The 26,363-nt window shown below is 41.1% G+C and overlaps 1 protein-coding gene across 2 annotated transcripts in view; it reads left to right on the top strand.

The window, feature by feature from the left end:
• Nucleotides 1-26,363, top strand: part of PRL-1 (protein-tyrosine phosphatase 4A family member PRL-1) — a 148,357-nt gene that overhangs the window by 14,221 nt on the left and 107,773 nt on the right. The window contains exon 1 of one of the 2 annotated variants that reach the window (XM_019040511.2): nucleotides 10,632-10,787. The exons of the other annotated variant lie outside the window; for it this stretch is intronic. The gene's annotated coding sequence lies outside the window, so the exon portion shown is untranslated. Of the gene's footprint in view, nucleotides 1-10,631; nucleotides 10,788-26,363 lie in introns of those variants that run through there. 2 annotated transcript variants of the gene reach the window in all.

The following is a 26,363-nucleotide window of genomic DNA, read 5'->3' as shown; positions in this document are numbered from 1 at the left end:
ATAATTTTTAATTAGAAATGAAAGCCCCCCTTTGCCCCCTCTCTGGTTCGGACGCTTTCATGGGTGAGGGGAGGGGGGTGTTAGCTTAAGCCCACTGCTTGGCTGCGGAGAACGCCGAATGAACTTTAGAATAGTGCCAGATTAACCGTAATATAATATTTACGTTATTTTTTACACAAATTTCAAAGGGCGTTTCAAATGACATGTAAAATGGTTTAAAATCCGAAGAATATTCTCTGTAGAAGTGGAGACTGAAAAAAAAAGTCAACAAGTTCCCCGAAAATTCTTATTTATCAAGATAAATTTGGCAACATTCAAATTTTCTTACGGCTATTTGGTGATTTCCCTTAACGCGGCAGCATACCCCCAATGAATTTATATTTATTTACGTTTCTTACTCCGGATTAAATTCTGAAGTATATTCTCTGAAAAATCAAGTCTTCCCGAGAATTATCTTTTTTTGGAGAAAATTTGGCAACAATCGAAAGTTCATACGATGTTTTTCCACAGCAAGGCAGTTTAGCCCGTCCTAAGTTATTTATTTGAGTTTCACACTTTGGATTAAATTCTGAAGTATATTCTCTGAAAAGTCAAGTTTTCCCGAGAATTCTCACTCTTATTTGGAATTTTGGCAACATTCGAAAGTTCATACGATGCTTTTCCACAGCAAGGCAGTATAGCCCGTCCTCGGTTATTTATTTACGTAGCCGCGCCCAGAAATTTCAGAAAGCGGTGAAAACAAAAGTAACTCTCGAGACTGCACCTCTTCAAGTATCACGAGTCGAGAGCTCTCATGCCAAAAAAAATCCCCACAATCCGTTCTCAAGTATTGGAATCATGACGCATAGAATGCCTTGCTAAGGAAGAACGCCTTATAAGCCTTTGGATGCTGCCAAATTTCCTCTTCAACATAGGAATTTCAGGGTTGCCACAGTCAGGGAATACGGGCAAATGTCAGGGAAAATATATTAAATCTATTTTATTTGCTTTCTAGAATGCTCTGGAAAAAAACACATTGGATCTAGAGTCCAGACTCTTAAAAACATCGACAAGAAAAAGTACTCTTGATTCAATCAGAATCTAGCTTACATCAAGAACCAAGCCTCTTAATTTAAACGGATTTCCTTTTGATTAAGCTTTAATCTAATTGAATCAAGAGTCCGTTTTCTTGTCAATGTTTTCAAGAGTCTGGAGTCTGCACTCTAGATCCAATGTGTTTTTTTTTTCCAGTGTGGGTTTGAGGTATCGAACAACGAATTTTGCCTGAAAACTTTTTTCAATTATGTCTTCTTAACCACCTGTCATATCCTCAATTGTCAGGGAAATGTCAGAAAATTTAATTTTCTAAATTCTGTGGTATTTCTGGAATTGTAAGGGGATCTTCTAATATTTTTCTCCGAATTTTTCAGAGAATTTGATCCGCTATCTAAGTTATATTACCCTCTAATCTAAAGTATTTAACAGTTTTAAGTAAAATTGGACTCATATTTTTCTTGGAAAACGAATAGTCCATTGGCAGTAATCTGACACCACACGCAGGCACTTACGGCGATTTTTCCCAGCACGCAGAACTCGCCCTCTACGTGAGCTTTTCATTTCCACCTAAAGCGTATTTTCTTTATTTTTTTTTTTTTGTCCGGCGGTTTCTCCGAATTATCATGAGCGAGCGCGCGCGGCCCCTGTAAGACGACGTCCATCTGACGTAAGGACGTATCCCTATCTCCTCATGAGCCCTGAAAAGCATGGAGTTATGCGGAGAGCAGGGCTCACGTCGAAATCGAGATACGCCTTTACGCGAGAGGAGCGACGATAATAGGATAAAGATCCGCACGCTTGTTCTTCATGAGCCTCTGCGTGGTGACGAACGGAATCAGTTGTTTTCAAAAGGGAACAATTCCATTTTTGCATGAGCATAAAAGGACACACTAGAAAAGAAAAAAAACATTGGATCTAGAGTCCAAACTCTTGAAAACATTGACAATAAAAAATACTCTTGCTTCAATCAGATTTTTGCTTAAATCAAAAGGAAATCCGCTCAAATTAAGAAGCTTGGCTCTTGATTTACGCAAAAATCCGATTGAATCAAGAGTATTTTTTCTTGACGATGTTCTCAAGAGTCTGGACTCTAGATCTAATGTGTGTTTTTTCCCAGTGAAGGACATGCTAACTAAGACTCGTCGAGGAATGGGTCGAGGGTGTCCACAAGTCCAGAAATAGTATTGATTTTTTAAGAGCGGTCCGGAAGTACTGAAAAAGTGCGGAAATTCCGCAAGAAGGTCCGGAAGAATTTTACTCACTTTTCTGGCATTTATGTCGCAATTTGAGCGGGATTTTCAAATTTTTGAAATTTTTCGAATCTTGTCCAATAGTACTGAGAGAGTACCGAATTTTTCTGTTCAGGAGGTACTGAATTTCTTGGGAATGTACCAAAAAAGTACTGTAAAAGTACCAATTTTTAGCCAGCCTGTGTTAGTAGACACCCCGAAAGTGCACGCTGCGTTACAATTCGGCAAATTTCCAAGATTTTTCGGTGATAAAAGTCCTTTTCTCTGAGGGACATTTAGTTGGATCCGGAAAATCAGGGAAACTCGGAGAGTTTTTCTCTATAATTGGCGTTTAATCCAATTTAAATTTCTCTCGAATTTTCAAGATCTTGATTATTGCACTCTATTGTTCAAAATATCAGTCCTGGCTCCATCGGAATCCATTTCACCTTCAAACTTGTGGCATTTCCGAGAAACGCGATGAAACGTGAAGAGTTGTTTACCGGGAGGCGCCCCAACGTGCTTCAGTTATGCATGAAGGATCCGAGTGTTCCATCAATGCTGCGTAGATTGCCCCATCACGCGACCCTCGACCACGAGGGAATTTTCAGGGAAGTTTTTGCTCGAGGGAGCACAGAAAAATTGGACTACATTTTGCAATTTGGAAATATAAATTCTAGCCCGGTTTAAAAACAACGTATGTGCCATTAGTTTCCCTATGCACATAAGTGTTTTTGTAGAAGAGCCAGAATTTATAGTTTCAAATTGCAAAATGCAGTCCAATTGTCGGTAAAATTCCTGCGATTTTAACGATCCCTCCATCCGTACACGCATCTTGTTTGAGCTCTCACCTCAGATCGCCTGAAACTCAGAAGTAAAGGTTTCGCAGTTCTGAACTGCAATCTCTGGCTCAGTTCAGAAACAACGTATGTGCAATTAAATTATTTTTCTATTTGTATTTTTTGTTTCCGGGAGATAAAACTGCGAATCTTCTCAAAAATAACTTCCTTAATCCACCGGACCCGGCACAATCAAGAATCCGCGGGTTTCGATTCCATTAGTTTCCTTATTGCGCATACGTTTTTTTACGGTTTAGCCAGAAATTGTAGTTCCCAATTGCTAAATGAAGTCTTAATATGCACTGGAAAAAAAACACATTGGATCTAGAGCCCAGACTCTTGAAAACATTGACAAGAAAAAATAATCTTGATTTAATCAGATTTAAGCTTAATCAAAAGGAAATCCGTTTAAATTAAGAGGCTTGGTTCTTGATGTAAGCTAGATTCTGATTGAATCAAGAGTACTTTTTCGTGTCGATGTTTTTAAGAGTCTGGACTCTAGATCCAATGTGTTTTTTTTTTTTGTTTTTTTGTTTTTTTTTGCCCAGTGTGGGTACATATCACACTGAGGAAATATGCTCTAAATTTATGAAAATTATTCACGGTTAAGCCAATAATTTTCGATGTAAATAATTTATCAGGGATCCAGGTATTTTATAGAGATTAATCTTAAGCATCACTCATTTCCAAATTTTTATCGCCTTAAATTTCTTGATTTTGGCTGTAGGTAATCAAAGAAATTAATAACTCATTTTATAAAATTCAAAAATTTGTTTTCTTCAATAATTGTTTATCCGTCAAAATTTCGAGCTTTTGGTCCTTCATCCATTTTATTTATCTCTGACATAAAACGATCACTACTGACAGTTATTTTCAGTGTTTTTTATCGAGTTTTTGTACCCAGAACAGAATCGCCGTGTCCGGCCTCAAAGTCCGATTTTGTCGAAAAATCCCGACCTTTTAGCTACGAAAAATCCAGCATCGTTTAGAGCCCGATGATAGTCCTATCTCCGTCGCGTGGCGCTAAGACGCGACGAAAAAAAAACTCACCGGTTCGAACCTTTATCGTTCGCGAGCGCTGGCTGATTGTTGGCTTATCAACAATACTTCAATATCGACTGTTTGCCTCGATTCTGGCGCGTGTGACCGCAGGCTCTTGTGACAAGTGCGACGGCCAACACGAGATAAACATGCGGTCGAAATTAGGACGACTCGACTTGTTTGCATCGAATATTTTCGGAGAGTCGCAGCTCACTCCGAACTATAACTTTCATTCTTGCACTGATTAATTGGCTGCGTCACACACTGGACCGAGAAAATAGGAGAAGTCCAGTGGCGTGGCGTGCTTTGCGATATATCGATTGTTATGCCATTTAAACCTATGGAAAAAGATCGATAATCAGGGTTATCGCAGCGAACACCTTAACAATCGATTCTTTACCATAGGTTTAAATGGCATAACAATCGATGTATCGCAAAGCACGCTACGCCACTGGAGAAGTCGGGCAGAATCCGGAAACTTAGAAAGCTTATATTTTTGAAAATGTGGAAGAAAAAAGTTTAATGAGACGGTTTCATTGGTTTTTTCGTGGAATTTCCCCTCAGAAACACCCCTTGCGATTGAATTTGTGACGAAATAAAAATCAAAATTTGAAATTTCGGCCAAAAATTTCATGTCCAGCCCTAGCTCGTTGCACTGTGTGTCTTGTTGCATTCGATGTATATATCTGGTCAGTGGTTCCAACGTAAACGAATACGTATAACCTCAGTGTATTTGCGCCAGTGTATTGCATAAATGCGTCTGAGTGTCAAAAACAGGGTGTCCACCGTCATTAAAAACCGGAAAATATCAGGAATTTCGATGTCATCAGGAAAACTGGTTGTGGATCAGGACATTTTGAGTGCTTGAAACATTTTTATAACATTTGAAGTCAATTTATTGAATATTTTGATTGTTTAAATCAAATAAGTGTCAATTTATTCACGTCAAAAGTCGGGAAATATTAAATTAAATGGCCGGAAAACATCAGCAAAATTCAAAACGAAATTTTAGTGGACACCCTGTAAAAATCAGAAAAAAATTAATAAGTGGACTGCGTTTAGCAGAAAAGAACCAAGCCGTATCAGTTATTGCCAAAAATTGGGCAATTTAATTTTTTACAAGAGATCGTTCATGTGCACTCTTTTCAAAATTTTAAGGAATTTCATTCGATCTATGTAGGAGTGTACTGAAATTTGCACAAAAACCACACAGCACACAACAATCATAGCGGGAGCTGCGGGAATCCATCGTTCAACATGACCTGCGTAGGTCAAGTTAGGTCATACCACTATATCGACTCCTAGGAGCTCGGGTCGCATACTCGCAAAATTGCAGGCGCACCGAATCGATAGCATTGCTGTGCAAAGGTATCTGGAAAAAAAGCCCGAATATCTGGCACAGTTTTGTGGGTGCGATGTTTCTTAAGTGATGTAATATCGCATTAATTTTGGATGGAAACAAGATTTCCTGATTTTTTGCGCGAATTAATTGAACCGCGTTTAACAGAAAGGAACCAAGCCACATCAGTCATTGTCAAACTTAACTGGGAAATTTAAAATTTTACAAGAGAACTTTTATGCGGATTCCTTTGAAAATGTAAAGGTATTGGCTAAGTACTATGGAAAATATCCACTGTTCGCACAAAAATCCGCACAACCGTTTTCAAGTAAAACATTAAATGGGCCTGTTGCAAACTTTTGCTAGAGCAAAACTAAGAGTTGTTTCTTATAGATAATGCCTCAAAAATCACGATGAGCGCATCGGCAAACTCTGAAATGCACTCATAACTTCACAAACTGCGTAAGAAATTTGCGGTTTTTTGAGCTTCCCGCTTCAAAAACGATACTACGGCACAGGTGAACATTTTGTAAGAGGAGTCGTTCCATCGTCGGCAATAATCATCATAGCCGACGCCAATCCGCCAAAACACGTTTGATGGGACGAGATAACACCTGAACTGGATTAGACCAGATAGCAATCGGTGTGTTAACGTTCATATTTTCCACGCCCGAATTGACTGACCTTGAACTCTCCTTGAATTACGCGCGGAACTGCGTGCAAGCGTCGGCCATGATGAATATCGCCGACGATGGAGCGACTCTTCTAACGAAATGTTCACCTGTGCCGTAGTATCGTTTTTGAAGCGGGAAGCTTAAAAAAACGCAAATTTCTTACGCAGATTGTGAAGTTATGAGTGCATTTCAGACTTTGCCGATGCGCTCATCGTGATTTTTGAGGCATTATCTATAAGAAACAACTCTTATTTTTGCTCTAGCAAAAGTTTGCAACAGGCCCATTGCCCAATTAAATTTGGCAATAGGTGATGTGGCTTGGTTCCTTTCTGCTTAACGCGGTCCAATTATCAGCTAATGCACCCCAGAATAGTTGTGCTAATTAATGTCCTCTGTATAATCTCTTCAAAAGTAAACTGTTAAGCATTTTTAATGATTCATTCAGATTCGACCAGTTTATTTCTCCCCTCCCCCCTCTTTTGTTTTGGGGTGGGAAAGGGGGGAAGGAGTGGATTAAAATTAGACCGCACAGTGAAGATAAGTTTTTTCCAGTTCGTTTTAGAACAATTGAGTACACTAGACCCCTGAAGTGCCCTTGCCTCTCGTGTAGTTATGCGATTCAAACGCAGAAGCCTAAACGGCACGTGTTATTGTAACGCTCGTTTGTGTGTGTAAGGGTGAGAGTGTGTGTGTGTGTATGTGCATAATGTGATCACTGACTGTACACACCATTCCGCTACGAGTGTTGAACACGTTGTTTTTTTTAGTGAAGAGGAGCAGTGGCGACAAGTGAATGATCGATTATCGATATTTCTCCACACTGAGAAAAAACTATGGTTTATAAACCTATTAGTGGTAAATATGGAACACCACTAATAGTAGTACCTCTACATATAATAATAGCACATATACCTTAGTTATGGTCTCTGTACCTTAATTAGGTACAGAGACCTTAGTATGGTTCACAGACCGAGAATCAGTAGTTTATTTACGACTATTATAGGTGTTCCATATTTACCTCTAATAGGTTTATAAACCATAGTTTTTTCTCAGTGCATTTGGGGCTACGGTAAAAGATCGATTATATAGGCGTTCGTTGCGAACTCCCTGTTTATCGACCTTTTTCCATAGGTTTAAATGACGGACCAATCTATGTATCGCAAAGCACGCCACGGCACTGAAGAAGAGGGATGCGGAGGTGGTGCGCGTTGCCAACTTTCAGCGTGGGAGTTGGTCGTTAAGTTTTATGCACACAATTACATTGCTGTACGTCATTCATCGATTGTTCGATTAATCGATTTAGTCTAAAATCAGAAATATCGTTTCACTCAAATCTCGACAATGAAGGAGGAATGTATTGAATCCTAAGTAAAAAATTATAAAAACTGATTTGAACCGTCATACACTGAGAAAAAACTATGGTTTATAAACCTATTAGAGGTAAATATGGAACACCTATAATAGTCGTAAATAAACTAATGATTCTCGGTCTGTGAACCATACTAAGGTCTCTGTACCTAATTAAGGTACAGAGACCATAACTAAGGTATATGTGCTATTATTATATGTAGAGGTACTACTATTAGTGGTGTTCCATATTTACCACTAATAGGTTTATAAGCCATAGTTTTTTCTCAGTGTAGTATCACTGTGCAGATGGACAAGATCACAGGCAGTTACTGAGGATTCGTTGGACGCAGAGAATGATTTCAAACAAGGTTTTAGCATTTTAGGGGTTATTTCAAGTGTTACACTGGAAAAAAAACACATTGGATCTAGAGTCCAGACTCTTAAAAACATCGACAAGAAAAAATAATCTTGATTCAATCAGATTTAAGCTTAAATCAAGAACCAAGCCTCTTAATTGGAGCGGATTTCCTTTTGATTTAAGCTGAAATCTGATTGAATCAAGAGTCCCTTTTCTTGTCAATGTTTTCAAGAGTCTGGAATCTAGATCCAATGTTTTTTTCCCCCCCAGTGTACGTAACGCACTCAGGGGGAGGAAGGTTTGAGCCAGCGTTACGGTGCGTTACAATGCGGGGAGGGGGGGGGGTCAAGGCCAGCGTTACAATGCAGGGAGGAGGGGGGGGGGGTCAAGGCCAGCGTTACGGTGCGAATCCGAGCCGAAGGGAGAAAAAATTGAAAAAACCGTGCTGTGGTTAACTTATTCAAAACTGTCCGAGAGCAGGGTGTCTACACTGAGAAAAAACTATGGTTTATAAACCTATTAGAGGTAAATATGGAACACCTATAATAGTCGTAAATAAACTAATGATTCTCGGTCTGTGAACCATACTAAGGTCTCTGTACCTAATTAAGGTACAGAGACCATAACTAAGGTATATGTGCTATTATTATATGTAGAGGTACTACTATTAGTGGTGTTCCATATTTACCACTAATAGGTTTATAAGCCATAGTTTTTTCTCAGTGTACAAGTCCGGACTTTCCGGAAAGTCCAGAAAAAGTACGGATTTTTTAAGGGCGGTCCGGAAGTACTGAAAAAGTGCGGAAATTCCGAAAGAAGATCCGGATTTTTTGTCACTTTTGACTTAAATTGAGCGAGAAATTCAAATTGTTGAAATTTTTCGAATTCATAATCGGAAGTACTGGAAAAGTACTGATTTTTGGCCAGCCTGTTATAGTAGACACCCTGATGAGTTCTTTTCCGGTAAAATTAAGATTAAAACAAATCTAATCATGCATTTTCACGCTTTCGTTGATCTTTTCCCATCGTATTTCAGCGAAATATCGTCGTAAGAACCTGAAATATCTACTCAGACGCAATTTGTTTCTTTTTTCTTTTGGCAACGAATTGTATTTTTGCTTCTCCTTCTCTGGCAGCGGAACGGGTAGATTTGGCGGCAAGGCGCACTTCTGAACAGCATTGAATTGGGTCCAAATTTGTTTCAGCACCGTGTCGTGTCAATCTTTATTTCTTTCGCGCCGCGCAAAATGTATTAATGTTCCGCCACCCTTGCCATCTCGCTTTCCATTCAATTTCCTCCTTTTTTTCCACTTGATTAAGTCTCGAAGCATCATCAATCGACAGATTTTTAAGTACGGCTCCTATTGAACCATTTTTTTTATGCCTTTCCCTCCCGCAATTTGTCGGATTTTCTATAATTTCTCCTCACCTTCTGCTAAACTGAGCCAAGTGACAGGGCTTAAGCAGCCAGCCAGCAGAAATATAGTAGGGATGGTATTAATATAGATTTAAAAGTGAAATATTTGTTGCCTTGTGACGTCATCTGGCGGCATTTCCCATTTAAGCACATGTATTTTACCAATTTAGATCATTGAGTTATATCTCCTCCATTGATCGTTGAATTTATGAACCAAGGGTATCCTCATATCTAGTTCACTCAGTAGTTCCCACTTAAACATGTTCATCCAATTTTAGAATCCTGCAAATTCTCAGAAGATGCTCAAAAACAAGCTTTTCTTTCGGAAAAAGCCTAAGAGCTGATTCCTCAGTATTCTTTATTATTTTTTTCTGTTATGGGAAATAGTATACAAATACATTTAAAAGTGAGAAAATACACCGCCTAGTGACGTCATCTGGCTGCATTTCCCATTTAATGACATATATTCTACCAATTTAGATCATTTTGTTTTATCTCGTATCTAGTTCACACAGTAGTTTCCACGTATACATGAAATTCATCATTTTTCAGAATCCTGTAAATTCTCCATTGGTTTATTTATATGTGTTTTTTTTTTTTTTTCTTTTTTCTTTTTTTTTTCTTTTAAACAAACTACGCTGCACTTACTGTAATCTTTCAGTATTTATAACATCCTTTACCGCTGTAAATCTATCTAGAAACATGATTAACTTTTTAAGAAGAGAGGAAAACAAATCTGGAGCTTAGTGCGTCAGCCAGGGGCTCAGGGAATTGACTGGGGGATTATCTCTCTTTCCAGAGCCCAAATTTTCTCCCACTTCTCTTGTTCGAAAACGCGGAGTAAATGATCCAACTGTTCATTTTCTCGGTATTTACTCCTTTACTTTTTGATGAGGCGTGAGACTGTCGCAACAATATTTTCAAGAAAATATCTCGTCCTTTCGGATGAAATCCGGCATCGTCGCTTTTGGCGTCATTAAAATTTAACGTTCCGCGACCCGCCGCGCCGCGCCGTTCACCCCTGCACACGTCTCGCGCCGTCGTCCCGCGGAAATACGTCGTATGGGCCTTTGGGACGTTGCCAAATGACCACCGATAAAACACGAATTTCCAGGATTTTTTAATTATTTCGCTCCAAAAATGTTAGCGCATTTTTTTTTTTTTTTTTTTTTTTTTTTTTTTTTTGCAATTTAGTATTCTAGTGCTGAAAATTTATAGTGAAATCAGTTTAAATTTCCTATGACGTAATGGTTTCGATTGTGGAAATTTTGCAACGTTAGCATGCGCATACGTCGTTTTTCCTGCACACGCCTCGCGGTGCACGTATTCCTTTGTTTTGGCGGTTTTGGCGCGGGCCAAGCAGGGTCCACCCTGTCAGTCATTTCGTTGATGAGTCGCCGCTAATCGGTTGGTGTTTCGCGCTCGCAACGTTGTTTAATCCTTGTTCGTGTGTTCTGTTTTTCGGATCCGTGTGTTTTTTACGTCCAGGATCAGAGGATAGACAGGTGGGCCGCCTTTTCGAGCATGTTGCAGATTCGGTGGTTTTTGTTCCTGCGGGGTTGTGTCCCGCGAAAAATTTGATGTTTTGCCGCGTAAACTGCCCGATTGGGGCAGCGTGGGAAGTTTTTTTTCGGTGCAGAAAAGTTGTTTTTAGGGTTAGGGGTGCGAAAAGTTTTTAGGCTTCCTCAATTTATAATTCAGCGGTTTTTGTCCTTGCGAGGTTGTGCCCCGTGAAAAATTTGATGTTTTGCTGTGAGAACTGCCCAACTTGGGCAATACGGAAAGTTTGTTTCGTTGCGGAAAAGTTGTTTTCAGGGTTAGGGGTGCAAAACGGGGGAGGGGGTTTCCCTAATTTATAATTTTCCTTCCCCAAAATTTGATGTTCTGCTGTAATTGCGCCTCTGCGACGCGTTGGAAAGTTTCCTTCCGCAAAAGCAGCGCGTTTGAAAGGCATCCAGCACAGGATACGAGTGTTTCACAGTTTCTCTCCCAAAATTGATGAATGTTGGTTAAAAATAAAAGGAAAAGAAAGCCTTCCCCATTTCTTACGCAAGAATTGATCGACTGCATTTTGCAGTACTGTTTAGGGTCATACTATTTTATTTTATTTTATTTTTAATTTTATTCTAGAACATCTTTTTGGTACTAAATTGAAAAAATTGGTTAGAATTCCCATTGGCTTTTAGAAGTGCCCAACTGTAAGGTTTAAAAATGTTAATATGGTACTACCAAAGGACTGAAAGCTTTCATATTTCGGGCTCCAAAGTTCTCCTAGGGCACAAAGTAACAAACGCCAAGAACATTTTCTATTTGCCCACAATTTTCGGCCATGCTTTTCGAGAAAAAGCTATTCAATTATGCTCCATGGTTTGTTTGATATATGTTTGATAATAGTTCGTACGCTGTTCAGAGTGACAAGTACCTGCAAAGTCAAGAAATATCTGGGAATGTGAGTGAATCTCTGAAATTTAAAGTTAGAGAATACTCCAAATTTTTTTCCATCAAACCTTGAAAGTTCCTGTTTTCCAAAATTCTTCATTGGCTCCGATTCCATCCTCGTTAGGGCTCCGTTTGCACTAGATTTCTCTTGTGCGGAGCATTTCATTTCCATCATTCTTGAAAAGTCGGAAAATTTTTCGTTTCAAAAACCCTACAAATCTGAAATTTTTAAAATTCAAGGTTGCTTGTTTCTCTACCGGCGTATTTGGCATCCGGTGGGCATTGTTTTTAATCTTTATTGATGCAAGATCCGAAATTTTGAAAAGACAACAGATACCCATTCTTTCCTCTGAGTCTCACTGAACACGAGGGCCATAAACAGCCACGAGTATTTTAGTTTATTTTTAAAGCAGCAATTCCCCATAGAATTGATTTCAGAATGGGAGGAAAAGTACTTTTTTTGTCGTGATAGTATTTTTTGCACTATCTATTCACCTTGACCGATTCCTATCAACAAACCTGCATAATAAGCGCTGATCGAACTTGAAATTCAGACCGAACGACACGGGTCTTCACCGGAAACTTTTAAGGAAAAGCGTGAAAAAACCTCGCGGTCACTGTTACGCGAATCAGTTTCTTCTCTCATTCTGAAGGCTCTTTTTCTCTAGATCAACTACAGGAACTTCATTTCCATAGAGAGCTTTAAATAATCGGGAAGTTTGAGGAAAATTTTGAAAATTCCAAGGATCGTTACCGAAGAGATGGGGGAAAACAAAGTTGCGGTGCGCTGAATGTTGTCCTTCGATCATATGTAGAAGCAAAAAATTTAAGCAGATTGGAATCTGGAAAATATTGATGCAATATCCGAAATTTTGAAAAGATAACAGATACCCATTCTTTACTCTGAGTCTCACTGAACACGAGGGCCATAACGTCTGAAACAGCCACGAATATTTTAGTTTATTTTTAAAGCGGTATTCCCATTAAGCAGAATTGATATCTACTTTGCTATCTACGCAAGTCTCAAAATTTTGGAAGCATGGATCTAGGGATGGCGGAAGCAGATCCAGCATTTTGCCAGCGCCGTGTTTCCTCAATTTAAACCTTTTTTAAATGATCGATTATTGTCGGAGCACCTGGCTCTTTTAAAAATCGATGCATTTCCATAGGTTTGAATGAAGAAAGATAATGTTGCCAATTTGCTGGATCCACCAAGAGGGATGGGTCGATAGAATTTCGAGCAATACGGTCGTCAGAAATTCGTTAAACAGAAAATGCTGTATAACTTGTTGAGACCATGGAATATTGTGGAAATTTTCTCAGGAGAAACCATCAATCGTCCGAAAATTCCTTTCTTGTCTCAGCCTTAATTTTCTTGATCCTAGAGGTGCATTCCCTCTGTCTCGAAACAGAGAAACGATTGTGCTTTTTAAGAGCTATCGATTCGCCAAAACCTGTCAGATTCTGACCGTGTTCACAGCTTAATTAATCGGGCTTCGAAGGGGCTTAGCCCTATCGTCGTGGATACTAAGCTCTCTACGCTAAATCTAGGTGCGTCCAAAAATATCCACGGTGAGTTACTGTTTGGACCGATTCGTATCAGTGGCGTGGCGTGCTTTGCGATATATCGAATGCTCTGCCATTTAAACTTATGGAAAAGGATCGATAAACAGGGTGTTCGCAGCGAACACCTCAATAATCGATTCTTTACTATAGGTTTAAATGGCATAACAATCGATACATCGCAGTTCACGCCACGCCACTGATTCGTTTTAGCTCTCGTTTCCATCTTTTGTTTTCTCGGCGACGCACAGTGGATCGAGTCAATCAGAGAGGTCGGACATAAAATGTTTGACTAAAACTGCAAATTTTGGTGTTTATTTCGTCACTTTTTAAATTGCAAGGGGTGTTTCTGGAAGAAAATGTTACGAGGAAGGCAATGGAGCCACTTTTAGAACCTCTAATTTTTGTGTAATCGGAGTTATGAGCGTTTAAAGTCTCCAAATTTTGTCCGACCTCTCCTATCGACTCGATCCACTCTGCGACGGTCGTCGACTGTCAGGGCCAACCGGTGAACAGATAAAAAAATTAAAATTCGGTAGCAGAGCCCTATCCGCGTTTCCGCAGTGCTGTTTATCAGTACCAATTATGGTGGATGGACCGGGTGCTCGGTGGATTTCGTCGCTGTTGACCAGTCAAATCCTACTTTTAGTAGTCATCAAGAAACTTCTTCAATTTTCAAGTGAAATGAGTGAATCTTGTAAGGAATTTAGTGTATTCCCTCTGGATAAAACACTGTAAGAGACTCCTACCATTTTTCTTCACACTGAAAAAAAGTCGCTTGGATCTAGAATCCAGACTCTTAAAAACATTGACAAGAAAAAATATTCTTGATTCAATCGGATTTTAGCTTAAATCAAGAATCAAGCCTCTTAATTTCAGCGGAGTAATTACTATAGATCCGCCTCTGACCTTCAGACGGTACCATCTTTGTCCATGAGACTTTTTGTCAAGTCAGTTCTCGAATTCCAAAATCCTGTGGCACGCAAATGCTCCATTTTCTCGTCTGGCAGGATCCTGGAAAAACCTCGATTTTCAAAGATCTCCGGCAACGGCGCGACGGTGGCGCTCGCTCGTCGGCGCACAGCGGAACGATCTGTTAGAAGAAGTTGGTCACGAAATGTTCGGCTTAAATTTCATATTTCGACGTTTATTTCGTATCAAATTCAATTTCAACGGGTGCTTCTAAGAGAAAATTTCACGATAAAACAACAAAACCACTCTTAACCTTTTTCGTTTTATATTTTCGAAAACGTAAGCTTTCAAAGTTAATCCAGATTTTGTCCAAAGTCTCTCATTTCTCGTTCCAGTGTGCGGCGCGGCGCGTCGTAACAATTGTGCCGGTAGTGTAAATGCCGTAAAAAAAACCGAGGGCATTCACCTCCTCGGTGCACGGCATGGCCTTCCGCACGATCAGTCGGTCGGTCGCCGATCTTGGGGGCCCGCCCCCCCTCCCTCCCCCGTCCGTGCGGAGTAATTCAGCCCGGCTGCCGCATTGCGTAACGGGCTCACCTTACCAACCGCGAGCCCGATTTCCCGGAAGCCATATCCGTACCCCCGAAATCTCCGGGTCGAATCGCTATCGAATCATCTCGATCGATAAGCCCCTATCTTATCGATGTTATTAATCGATCGAGGTCTGTCGATAATCGGTGTCATCCCACGATCGATACGGACGTATTTAAATCGAAAGGAACCATATCCATTTTCACATGAATCCTGAGATACATTAGAATACATGTGTATAAAAGCAGGGTGTTTAGCATCAGGAAAAACCGGAGAAACCGGAAAATATCAGGAATTTTGGCCGATTAGAAAAAAATCAGGAAAATCGGAAAAATCGGACGTTTTATCAGGAATTTTTCTCACGGGAATCTCCTCAGCGGAGAAAGTCTTACTGCTTTTTGCCTACCGTGCCAGGAGTCGAGAAAAAGCAGGAAAATATCAGGAATTTTCAAAATGAAAAAATCAGGAATTTTTTTATCAAATATCAGGAAGAATCAGAAAAATATCAGGATTTTTCAAAATTAAAAAATACTAGACACCCTGAAAGGGTTAAGTCAAAATGGGTGTGGTTCTTTTTGATTGAAGCACGTCCATATCGTACGTGGGATGACACCGATCCGGGCGAGATCGATTATCGAATGATCTTGATCGATAGTCCCTTATCTTATCAATGTTATCAATCGATCGAGGTCATTCGATAAATCGTTTTCGCCCGGATCGGTGTCGTCCCGCGTGCGATATTGACGTATTTAAATCAAAAGAAACAATATCAATTTTCACATGAATCCTGAGATCCATTAGAATACATCCACGATAGGGCTTAAGTCATAATGGATAAGGATCCTTTCGATTTACTTTTTGACAATACTTGAACGGCCCTAAGAGCACGGTCAGCCGTCGTCAGCCCGTGACCTGGAAAAGAGGTCAAGTCCGTCACAATCACATGATTCGTTGAACTTCAACGAGTGAACAGATGTTTTATAATTCCCTGGTTACAAACGCTTAATGAGTCTTTTCTCTTGTTTGTTTCAGGTATGAACTCGCATCAGATCATGATAAAATCTGTCCCTATTATAGATTTCGGACCCGACCCATGGTATGTTTTTGCCTTGCCCTCATTTTTGTGACAAGATTTCTGAAAAGGAGCCTTATCTTCCGGGAAAAAATTTACATTTTTTTCGAACGTGAAAAGATACAAAATCTGAACATTTTGGTACTAGTTTGACCCTGAAAGCTCAAAACTCGAAAGCTTCATCATTAATGTAACTTACCAGATGGTATATACCCCTTACTATTAAAATCAAATGCTCCAGGCTAGAGTCACTACTTCCTTGAATGGTTCATGATGTAGTGCTAAAGATCCTGGCATAGTAAAATTTTCTACAAAATGCTCCATCAGACTCAACTTTTTACTCTGTGGACGCCTGAGTAGAATACAGAGTCAAAATAATGCAACAATTTGGATTTTACACCCTGTATTGTATGTCTCCGGATGTTTTGGAGTCAGAGACGATGTACTCTGGAGCACAACTTCCTTTACCTGTGATCGAAACGATGTTAAGACTCAGAAAGACTATCTTCGCAGCAATGGGATGGGTCAGTTGCGCTGGTCATAGAATCGTGTTTTGCTACTTGATTCCTACGGTTGTAGATTAGCTAAAAATAATTAGATTTGTCCTAACAGCAACTTTATTTGTTCAATATCAACCGAGATATCATGCTTTGAAAAATTCGGTGAGCCAAGTCCTCCACTTCGGTGGTGACACCCTTGGTTTCTTCCATCTTACTTTCATGCGAGTTTCACGTTGAGCAACCAGTGCAAATGTGTGTATCACCGGTTAATGAATCCAAGGTGGAAGAGATCGTGAATAACCACGGTGGATGACGGCATGAACCGAATTTTTCGAAGCGCAATATCTCGGTCAATATTGAACGGAAAAAGTCGCTGTTTGGACAGATCTTACTATTTGTAGCTAATCTGCCAATAAGAATCATGCACCGAAACACGATTCTGTAGCGCAACTGGACCTTACCAAATTCAAGAGGTCGATAACATATATCTCTCTAAATCTATGTGATCGCTTTATCTGAAGCATTTATAAACCCCGTTCTCACCAAAATGAAAAATCATGTGCATAATAGGACTACCTTAAGCAGAAAGAAATCAAGCCCCATTAGATATCGCCCAATTTAGTTGGGCAATTTAATTTTTACACGAAAACGGTTGTGCGGATTGTTGTGCAAATTTCAGTGAATTTTCTCCAAAGTACATAGCAAATACCTCAAAATCTCAAAAGGTTTCCGCATTAAAGTTCTCTTGTTAAAATTTAAATTTCCCAGTTAAATTTGACAATAGCTGATGTGGCTTGGTTCCTTTTTGTTAAACGCGATCCGATTAATTCGCGCAAAAAATCAGGAAATCGCGTTTCTATCCAAAATCAATGCGATATTACATCACCTAAGAAACATCGCACCTACAACACTGTGCCAGATGTTCGGGGTTTTTTTCTACGGATACCTTTGCACAGCAATGCTACCGATTCGGTGCGCCTGCAATTTTGCGAGTATGCGACCCGAGCTCCTGGGAGTCGAAATAGTGGTATGACCCAACACAACCTAAGCCGGTGCGCCTTCAATTTTGCTAGGTATGCGACCCGAGCTCCTAGGAGTCGAATTAGTGGTATGACCCAACACAACCTAAACTGGTGCGCCTTCAATTCTGCTAGGTATGCAACCCGAGCTCCTAGGAGCCGAAATAGTGGTATGACCTAACTTGACCTAAGCAGGTCATGTTAAACGATGGATTCCCGCTGTCGCTAGTTAATGAAGGTTTTGTTGGGAACGGTGCGACGCAGATTAAGTTTTTAGTACACTGAAAAAAGAGTTTGATGCGCAGAACGAGAATCTAGTGCGGCGTACCAGAATTTTTTAGTTATAAACTGACGTCACGTACTGGTTTATGCCGCGCACCAAACAAGTTTGGTAAGCGGCACGATTCATCTCGTTTACACCATCATCCACGGCAAATCATTCCGAGCTGTTACAAAAATGGCCGTTGCGTTGAGGTATCAACTACAAAGGTTTCGGACCCTTTTTCGGGTGCGTCAATTTAAAAGTCCCCGCTTTAATTTAAATGATTATTCTATTTTCCCGCTTCTTGGGTTGATAGTGCTGCTATCTTTAATAATTGATGTTTTTGCTATGAACAGTAAGTAAGGCAGGTTGTTGTTGGTCTGGATTGTTATCAGTGTCTTCGTCATCAAAACATGCCAATATTCTTTCTTGTATCTCTTTGACTTTAAACATTTAATTCTAATTTCACCCTATCTCATGTTTACTCTAGTATTCAACAGTTTGTTACATTACTTTTCCTAACATCGTGTCTTATGTGTGGAAAACCGCGATCGTACCAAACCGAAGTTCCGGCCATTACCAAGTTCATATCACTCAGATCCCTCACAATACATAATATCGGTAGTTTTTAGCATGTTTATTCGTTAAATATAATTACAATCAAGGATATATTTATCTTGAACATGTTCGAACCTAATTGGTTTTGTGATGCCGTGAAGTTTTGAAGCTACTCTAGCTCCTAAGTGCACTTGCCCACAATGTCGACCGAGACCTTAATCTCTTTGATTGTTTGTTTTCAAAGTAAGATTACTTTGTGCTTTTTCCATTTCCTAGTTGTCTAGAAGTTTTCATTTTATAATCTTTTCAAACGAAATTTTACTTCGCTTTTCCCTTGTCCACCTCTGAGAATGTTAAATACCAGGGCAAGATGTTGATGGATGCATGATACGCTAGATTGCCTGGGTACCATGATTTACTTGATAATTTTCCTATTTCATCTAAAACTCTCTTATACCCATGAAAATTCAATGTTTTGTGCTTAGAACTACAGAGAGATACATCAATGCACCAAAATATGTGCTCAACCGGAGAAATTCTTTAAACGCTTTTCTTCTATGATTTGGGATTTCCTGAGCGACTGCGCTAAACAGTTTCAAGGCTAATAAGGATACTTATTCCTCTCTCTATTAATCGTTAATTTGTAAATAGAAACTGTCGGTCTTGGCTTTAGATTGAATGATGAAAAATACCACCCTTACTCACCATCTTGTGCCCCTGAGTAACATTTTACATGGTTACCTTATCAATATTCATTACCTACTTTAACGCTCCAAGTAATCGCTTACAACCAGCTTCTATTCTGTACCCTGTGATTTTTGTGATTTCCTATTACTCGAAAGTTCTTGATCAATGATTGCTAAATGGCTAGTGTAAAACATCAGGTTGACAGCTTTTCTCTTGTGAGTTAGAGTTAGCATTACTCAAAATCAGTGTTTCTTATGTTTTCCTTATTCATCCTTCATATCCACCGTGCTCATGAACATAGGTTTTTTTAAACCATTACCTTTCTTGAAATCTGATTCTTAAAGTAAATGTGTCAGTCTACTGGACATTTTACTAAAAAATCAGTTCACAGAAATTATCATCGTTATGGATCTACCTACATTGAAATTCTTTGTACCCAACTGCTGTCAGATCTTACTACTGGATTTTTCAAATTGTGAAGCCTGAAGGTGAGTATCTGCTATTAAGCATCTTAAACTGTATCTTTTCTTCAAAAATGTGACATATATTCTATTAGCCAAAGTGTAAAATCACGTATCTCCATTATGAAATGAGATCCGAGAATGTTAGTATTTGTTCCGCCTGGCTGATTGAGATTCATAAACATTCCGCGAGGCGCAGCACCGCGCAGCGCTGTACCAAACGAGTTTCGTGGCGCGCGCCATTCGAATTGGTGGCCGCCACTAGGCAGCTCCGTACAGCACCTCAAACGGGTACCTACCACACCAGTTTCGTATAGCGCGTTATATCATTTTTTTCAGTGTATGGATAGCTGGCAATGGCGTGACGATACTGTGACCAGCGCAACTGATGTATCGAGAAATACTCAAGGAATCCACTTTTTTATTTGGCGGTGAATATTGTTGATAAACGATACGGATTTAGAAAAAAATCCCTGAAACGCGCTAAGTTTTGGCACTTAACAGTAACGGCCTAAGAAAATTTAAAGATTTGGCTGTGTGACAAGTTTGAATGGTGAATTTTGCCTCGTAAGTCTCCACGTGATAACAAGGAAAACTCAGGTGATGTAGGAAAAACCATGAACCCTTATTAGCAAGGCCGTATTCGTACGTTTCGTGTCGTTTCGTCGTTTCTCCGAGGAAATAACGTAACTCAATTCCAAGGTTGCAAAATTGACTAAAAATATCTAGTTTTTTACATCCGTGTCATTTTTGTCCAAAATTTTTCTAGTTATTGCATGAGATCAAAGGAAAAATAGGTAAAATTTTCAGCCAGAGCTGCCCAAGATTCTCCGGGTAAAATTTCATTCTGCGCAGGGAAATCTGACAACATTGCAAGGTAGTTACGCTCTTTCGTGAATAAAACTAGGATTTGATTCGAGGTCTTATAAACTATGAAGGGGGTCTTCTTTGTTTTCTCCAACGATTCATCGAGAATTATCACGAGAATTCTCCCCTTCCTCATTATCGTGTATTAATGAGTGATGGTTGTTATGTAAGGTCTGAAAAGAAAAGCCTAGCTTTCTTGGAGCTTTGTCAAACTGGGTTTTGGTTGTCGGACGGATCGATCGATATTTCTCTCATCGGGTCTTTCTTTTTGAAGATACTCGGAGGACAAGTTCATGAAGACAGGGTTGCCGCAGTCAGGGAATACCTACCCGGAAAATCGAGAAATGTCAGGGAATTTTAAAAAGTCATGGAAAACCGGGAAATGTCCGGGAAAATGGCGAAAATGTCGGGGAAAATTTGTCAAAGCACCTTTATTTACTTTCTAGAATGGGTTTGAGGTTTCGAACAACAACTTTTGCCTCGAAACTATTTACAGTTATAGCCTTCGTCCCACGATCAAATGAACTCATCAAATGCAACATGGCGGGTTCATCAACATTTGATAGCGAACTTGGGCGAAAACCAGTCGCCGTCTTGCATTTGATGAGTATTTGATGGATTCATTTGATCATGGAACAAGGGCTTATGTCTTCTTAACCACCTGGTATATCTTCAATTGTCAGGGAATTTCACCAAAATGTATCGGGGAAATCCGGGAAATGTCAGGGAATTTCATTTTCTAAATTCCGTGGCAATCCTGTGAAGAGTCAAAGTGAAGCTGAAGAAGTTAGTAAATTTATCAAAACTAAGTGAAACTAGTCGTTCGGATCTCGGTGATATTTTTTTCCTCTGCGCACGGTCCACAGGTGAGGCTCGGAATCTCCGGTTCCGGAACCTTGGGGTCCGCCCCGGGGACTCCAGGGGGCGCGTCCCCCGTCCGTGGGGGAGCGAAAAGCGTGGCGCTCGGATCGTAGCGGCTGCGGCGAAGAAGTTGATTAGTTGGCCAAGGTGAGGCTGTGAGCTTAAAGCTAAGGTTAGCCGGCAACCGATCCCAGGCCCAGCCCCAAGGTTCCCGAGACGCGCAGCCGTCTCGCGCTCGAGCCCGCCGCGAGTCGCGCCGTGCGCGCGCGTCGCCGTCGCGCCAACCTCGCCGTGTCGCCAGGTGGACGCGCTTTCTTTCGGGAATCGCTCGGGGTTTTTTTTGTAATCGTATCTATTTTTGTCTGGAATCTCGGGGAAAACGTTTCAGTGATGAACGTGTCCGAGAGATCGTGGGAGTTAAGGAAACATTTGTGTACGATATCACGGCCAATCAGGTGGCACCGTATGGGTATGTGCAGAAGATGGTCGAATCTAGAGTACCTAAGTAGAGAATGTATGGACATTTCGAAATATGGAGCTCCTAGGGCCCAAAAGGGCAGTCGACCTTCCTTCCTACACAAAAAAAGTCACTGTCAATCCTCAGATTTCAATATCGAACCAAGGTGGCCAAGAATGTTCATCCATTAGCGTCCTTCCGCAAAAATGAGTGAATTTATGCAAACACCATGTCAAATACCATGTGTTACCATAGACGTATTTTGTTTGCCGCAACAATTGTTTCCTGCTACCGATTTTGTGTTATTTGCGTCACTTTTTCACAACCAATGAGAGCAAAGCAGCTAGAAGTGAGGTTAGAAACCTCGTAACAATTCTGCAACCTGCTCCGGAGCACGTTCCAAGTGTTTCGCATCAAAATGTTACGACAGCGTTGCCATGTTGTGCAAAAAAAATCCAATTAAATAAGCCACGCCCCCTCATTTCCGGTAACACTCAAACAAAATACGAATGTTACACACTGATGCGAAACAGTTTCGATTGTTACGCCAAACAAAATACGTCTCTTGTACCATGTGTATACGATGTGTTTGATTTAAGCTTAAATCTGCTTGAATCAAGAGTCCTTTTTCTTGTCAATGTTTCCAAGAGTCTGGACTCTAGATCCAATGTGTTTTTTTCCAGTGCGGGCTTATGTTGGGCAGGATATCGAGTTTCCGGCCCTTAGCCACACGAAAATAGCCGGGCAATAGGGGAAAAACGGGCTTTTTATAGCGGCAGGGGCCCGGCCCGTGGGTCACCGTCGTTAAAGTTGACCCGAGCCCGGCCCTGGCGCGTTGACGTAGTCGAACCAACCGCGGCCCCGTCGATAGGTATGCAACCGCTGATAACTCTTTGATTGCCGGTCGTTGAACCCTCCGAGGGTTTCGAGCGTGTATTTTCGCTCGCCGCCGCACAATGGAACGAGTCGATAGGAGAAGTCGGACTGAATTTAGAAACTTTAAAGGCCTATAACTCCGTTATTACAAACTCTAAGGATTTGAAAGTGGTTCCATGGAGGGAGATGTTGCATGTGTGAGGAATTTGCGATTTGACTGTTGATTCTTATGTAAAAGTTCGTGAGAAACACGATGGTGCCGCTGGTTTTCTCTGAAATCAACTCCCAAGCTCAAAAAAAGCTCTCAAATTGAGGCCAAACTGGAGGGGATATCTTGAGATTCCACCTATATTACATCAAGACAAACTCTCCATGCAAAGATAGGGAGCAAACACATTGACAGGCTGCCACTTTATTTGGGGACTCCAAAACTGAAAACACGGCATCCCTGCTAATGTATTTGCTCCCTATCTTTGCATGGAGAGTTTGTTTTGATGTAGAAGTGGACTCTCAGGATAGCGTGGGATATCCCCGCCATTTTGGTCTCAACTTGAGAGCTTTTTTTGAGCTTGGGAGTTGATTTCAGATAAAACCAGGGACACCATCGTGTTTCTCGCGAACTTTTACATAGGAATCAATGGTCAAATCGCAAATTCCTCACACATGCAACATCTCCATTTAGAAACTTTATAGGCCTATAACTCCGTTACTACGCGACTTTAAGGTTTTGAAAGTGGTTCCATTGGTTTTCTCGTAAAAAAGACTTGAGTCGCATAGCTTTAAATTATGAATTTGGTGAAATGTATAGCAAAATTTGCAGTAATTATGGAAAAATAAAAAATTCGACTTCTCCCGATGACACGATCCACTGTGCGCCGACGCCGCGGAGGAGGCGCTCGAAGAAGGCTGGATGATGTGAGGATCGGAATGGATAGCGAGACGCGAGAGATAACGAGAGGATGTGGGGCTAATCGCAGGCTGGCTCGTGCCACGGACTTTTCCTTGCGGATCGATTGAATTGTTCAGTTTTTCGTATAACGACTGAAAATAGAGATTCTGTGGCAACCCCGAATAGACCCATTGTGGTGGTGGCTCACTCGTTCGTTCCTTGAAAGCATCGACTTACGAAGCTTGACGCGCGAAGCTCGAAAAGTTGGAGTTGGATCGGTAATGGTGTCTGATCCTTTAATTTTAGTCGCACGGTTAGCATGGTCAGTGTCTCGCTGTCGCTAACGCCGGACCGCGGGCCTATTTTAGACGCCGGCACCGTCACAATCGCCCAGGTTGCCAATTCGTCGAATGTCATCACAATTGGACTGGATTTATTGAACAGGGACGGGCGCAGGGCCGGATTTACTTACTTGCCGCCCATGGGCCGCCTGTATTTTGCCGCCCCCCTCTCATTCGTTTTGAAACATCAATAAAAACCATCAAGTGAACGTGCCGGAGGGGGAGAGGCGTATAAGACGCGTTTACTCGTGTTGGTCACATTTTTTGCGAAAGCCCTGTCAACACTACTAGCAAAAGCTCACGGAACTTGGCGCGAAAGTTAAGTTCCGTAAACCTATCTCCGTATGGACAAGGCCCTCCATTTATAAGAAATTAACCAAAAAATTATGAAAGAACAAACATAAATGTGGTTTAATAATTTTAACTTCCGCCGCCGCGCCGCGCCGACCGCATTGTGTTTGGCGCAATGCGTGAAGTATTCCTACAGCCTTAGCACATGCGCTATGCGTTTCGGGCCGGCCGCTGCTGCACGCACTGTGTTTGACGCAATGCGTGAAGTATTCATGCAGTCTTGCAGGCGCTATGCGCTTCGCGCTGCCCGCTGCTGACCGCAGCGACCGCACTGTCTATGGCGCAATGCGTGAAGTATTCATGCAGTCTTGTAGGCGCTAAAATGTGTTACATGCCGACCGCCGCGCCGAGGGTTTCTCCTTTTCATCTCACGTTCTCGTCATCATTGCTCTCTGCGCCGCGCCGTTCCAGGCCAAATTCCGTGTTCGGTTTCTCTCTTAGTCTTGACTCGACTAATTAAAGGTGCTATCTATTGAACCACAGAGGGACGACAAAATTAGAGATATACTCTCAGAAAATGATAGATTTTGTCATCTTTTCTCGTTCGTAATTTTTTTTTTTCTGAATCCGATTCTTCTTTATAGCTACATTTAAAAAAATTGCAAACTTTGCCGCCCCCAAATTTGCCACCATGGGCCGCGGCCCATGTGGCCACCCCCTTAATCCGGCCCTGGGGTGGCGCATAAGAAGTAGAAACCAGGCTCCATCACAGTAAGGGCGCCAAAGCCAGAAGGAGATTGTTGAGATTGATAGACATGACATTAGACGGAGAAGATGAAAAGATTATGGAGGGGTCCTATTGGTGGAAGTAGGTGGTTGGATAAAGGATAAAGGAGGTAGCTAATAGACTAACTAATGGCAACCTGTGAGAGACCCTATAATTGGAAGTATTTCCGCCAAACGGAACTATACACATTGAAGCATGAGCCTTGAGACCCATAGGAATACATGCATAACAGGGCTCATGTCATAATGCACATAGCTCCGTATGGCCGAAATATGTCCAATTGGTCCATCATTTGCTCCCTTAGTTCATAGGCCCCAACTATTTTAACCAATAGCATCGCTCCATACTTCCTATGTATTCTTCGTCCATCGTTGTGTCCGTGAATTTCAACCTACAGCCCGCGGGAAGCGCAATCGGCAAGCGCACGATTATATCGCTTCATGAGCTGCAATCGAACCGATGAACCATACATTGTGATACCGTGTTTGTGAGCAACGATTTTCAGAAAAATCGTGAATAGTTTTCTTTCTAATTTTTAGGCATGCCATAACAAAGAGATATGTTGCATGTGTGAGGAATTTGCGATTTGACCACCGATTCTTACGCAAAAGTTCGCGAGAAACACGATGGTGCCTCTGGTTTTCTCTGAAGTCAACTCCCAAGCTCAAAAAAAGCTCTCAAGTTGAGGCCAAAATGGAGGGGATATCCCACGCTATCCTGAGAGTCCACGTCTACATCAAGACAAACTCTCCATGCAAAGATAGGGAGAAAATACATTAGCAGGGTTGCCGTGTTTTCAGTTTTAGAGTCCCCAAATAAAATGGCAGCCCTGTCAATGTATTTGCTCCCTATCTTTGCATGGCGAGTTCGTCTTGATGGAGAGGTGGACTCTCCGGATAGCGAGGGATATCTGCTCCATATTGGCCTCAACTTGAGAGCTTTTTTTGAGCTTGGGAGTTGATTTCAGAAAAAACCAGTAGCACCATCGTGTTTCTCGCGAGCTTTTACGTACGAATCAACAGTGAAGTCGCAAATTCCTCACAATGCAACATCTCCATTACCATTCAAATCCTTGGAAAAATTAAACGAAAGAGGCTCAGTAGTTTTCCAGTAACTTCATATCGACGGTGAAACTACCAAACCACGTATCTCGGTTTGCGACGTCGCAGACTTCCTGTCATACTTTATTTTTTAAATGATAAACTACTTAACGTCCAGTCTTGAAAATTTTTGTGATTTTTCCTCTTTGTGCGGAGAGAATTCTGTGAAAATTTCAAGGAACGATATTGATTTGGTCTACCTCAAAAAAATAAAATGCGAGCGTAGATTTTTAAACACCGCAAACGAGATACGTGGTTTGGTAGTTTCACCGTCGATATTTAATCAAAATATTTGACAACATCGGAGCGTTCATACGGGATTTTTCCCGAGGACGGCAGTCAGTGGCGTGGCGTGCTTTGCGATATATCGATTGTTATGCCACTTAAACCCATGGTAAAGAATCGATTATTAAGGTGTTCGCTGCGAACACCCTGTTTATCGATCTTTTTCCATAGCGTTAAATGGCATAACAATCGATATATCGCAAAGCACGCCACGCCACTGACGGCAGTATTGCAGCAACGAAATTGGAAGCGTTCGGCGGAGA

This window comes from Bemisia tabaci, chromosome 10 (assembly GCF_918797505.1).
Source record: "Bemisia tabaci chromosome 10, PGI_BMITA_v3".
Taxonomy (NCBI): Eukaryota; Metazoa; Arthropoda; class Insecta; order Hemiptera; family Aleyrodidae; genus Bemisia; species Bemisia tabaci.
The sequence above is the reverse complement of the archived record's forward strand: the minus strand, read 5'-3'. Positions and strand labels throughout refer to the sequence as shown.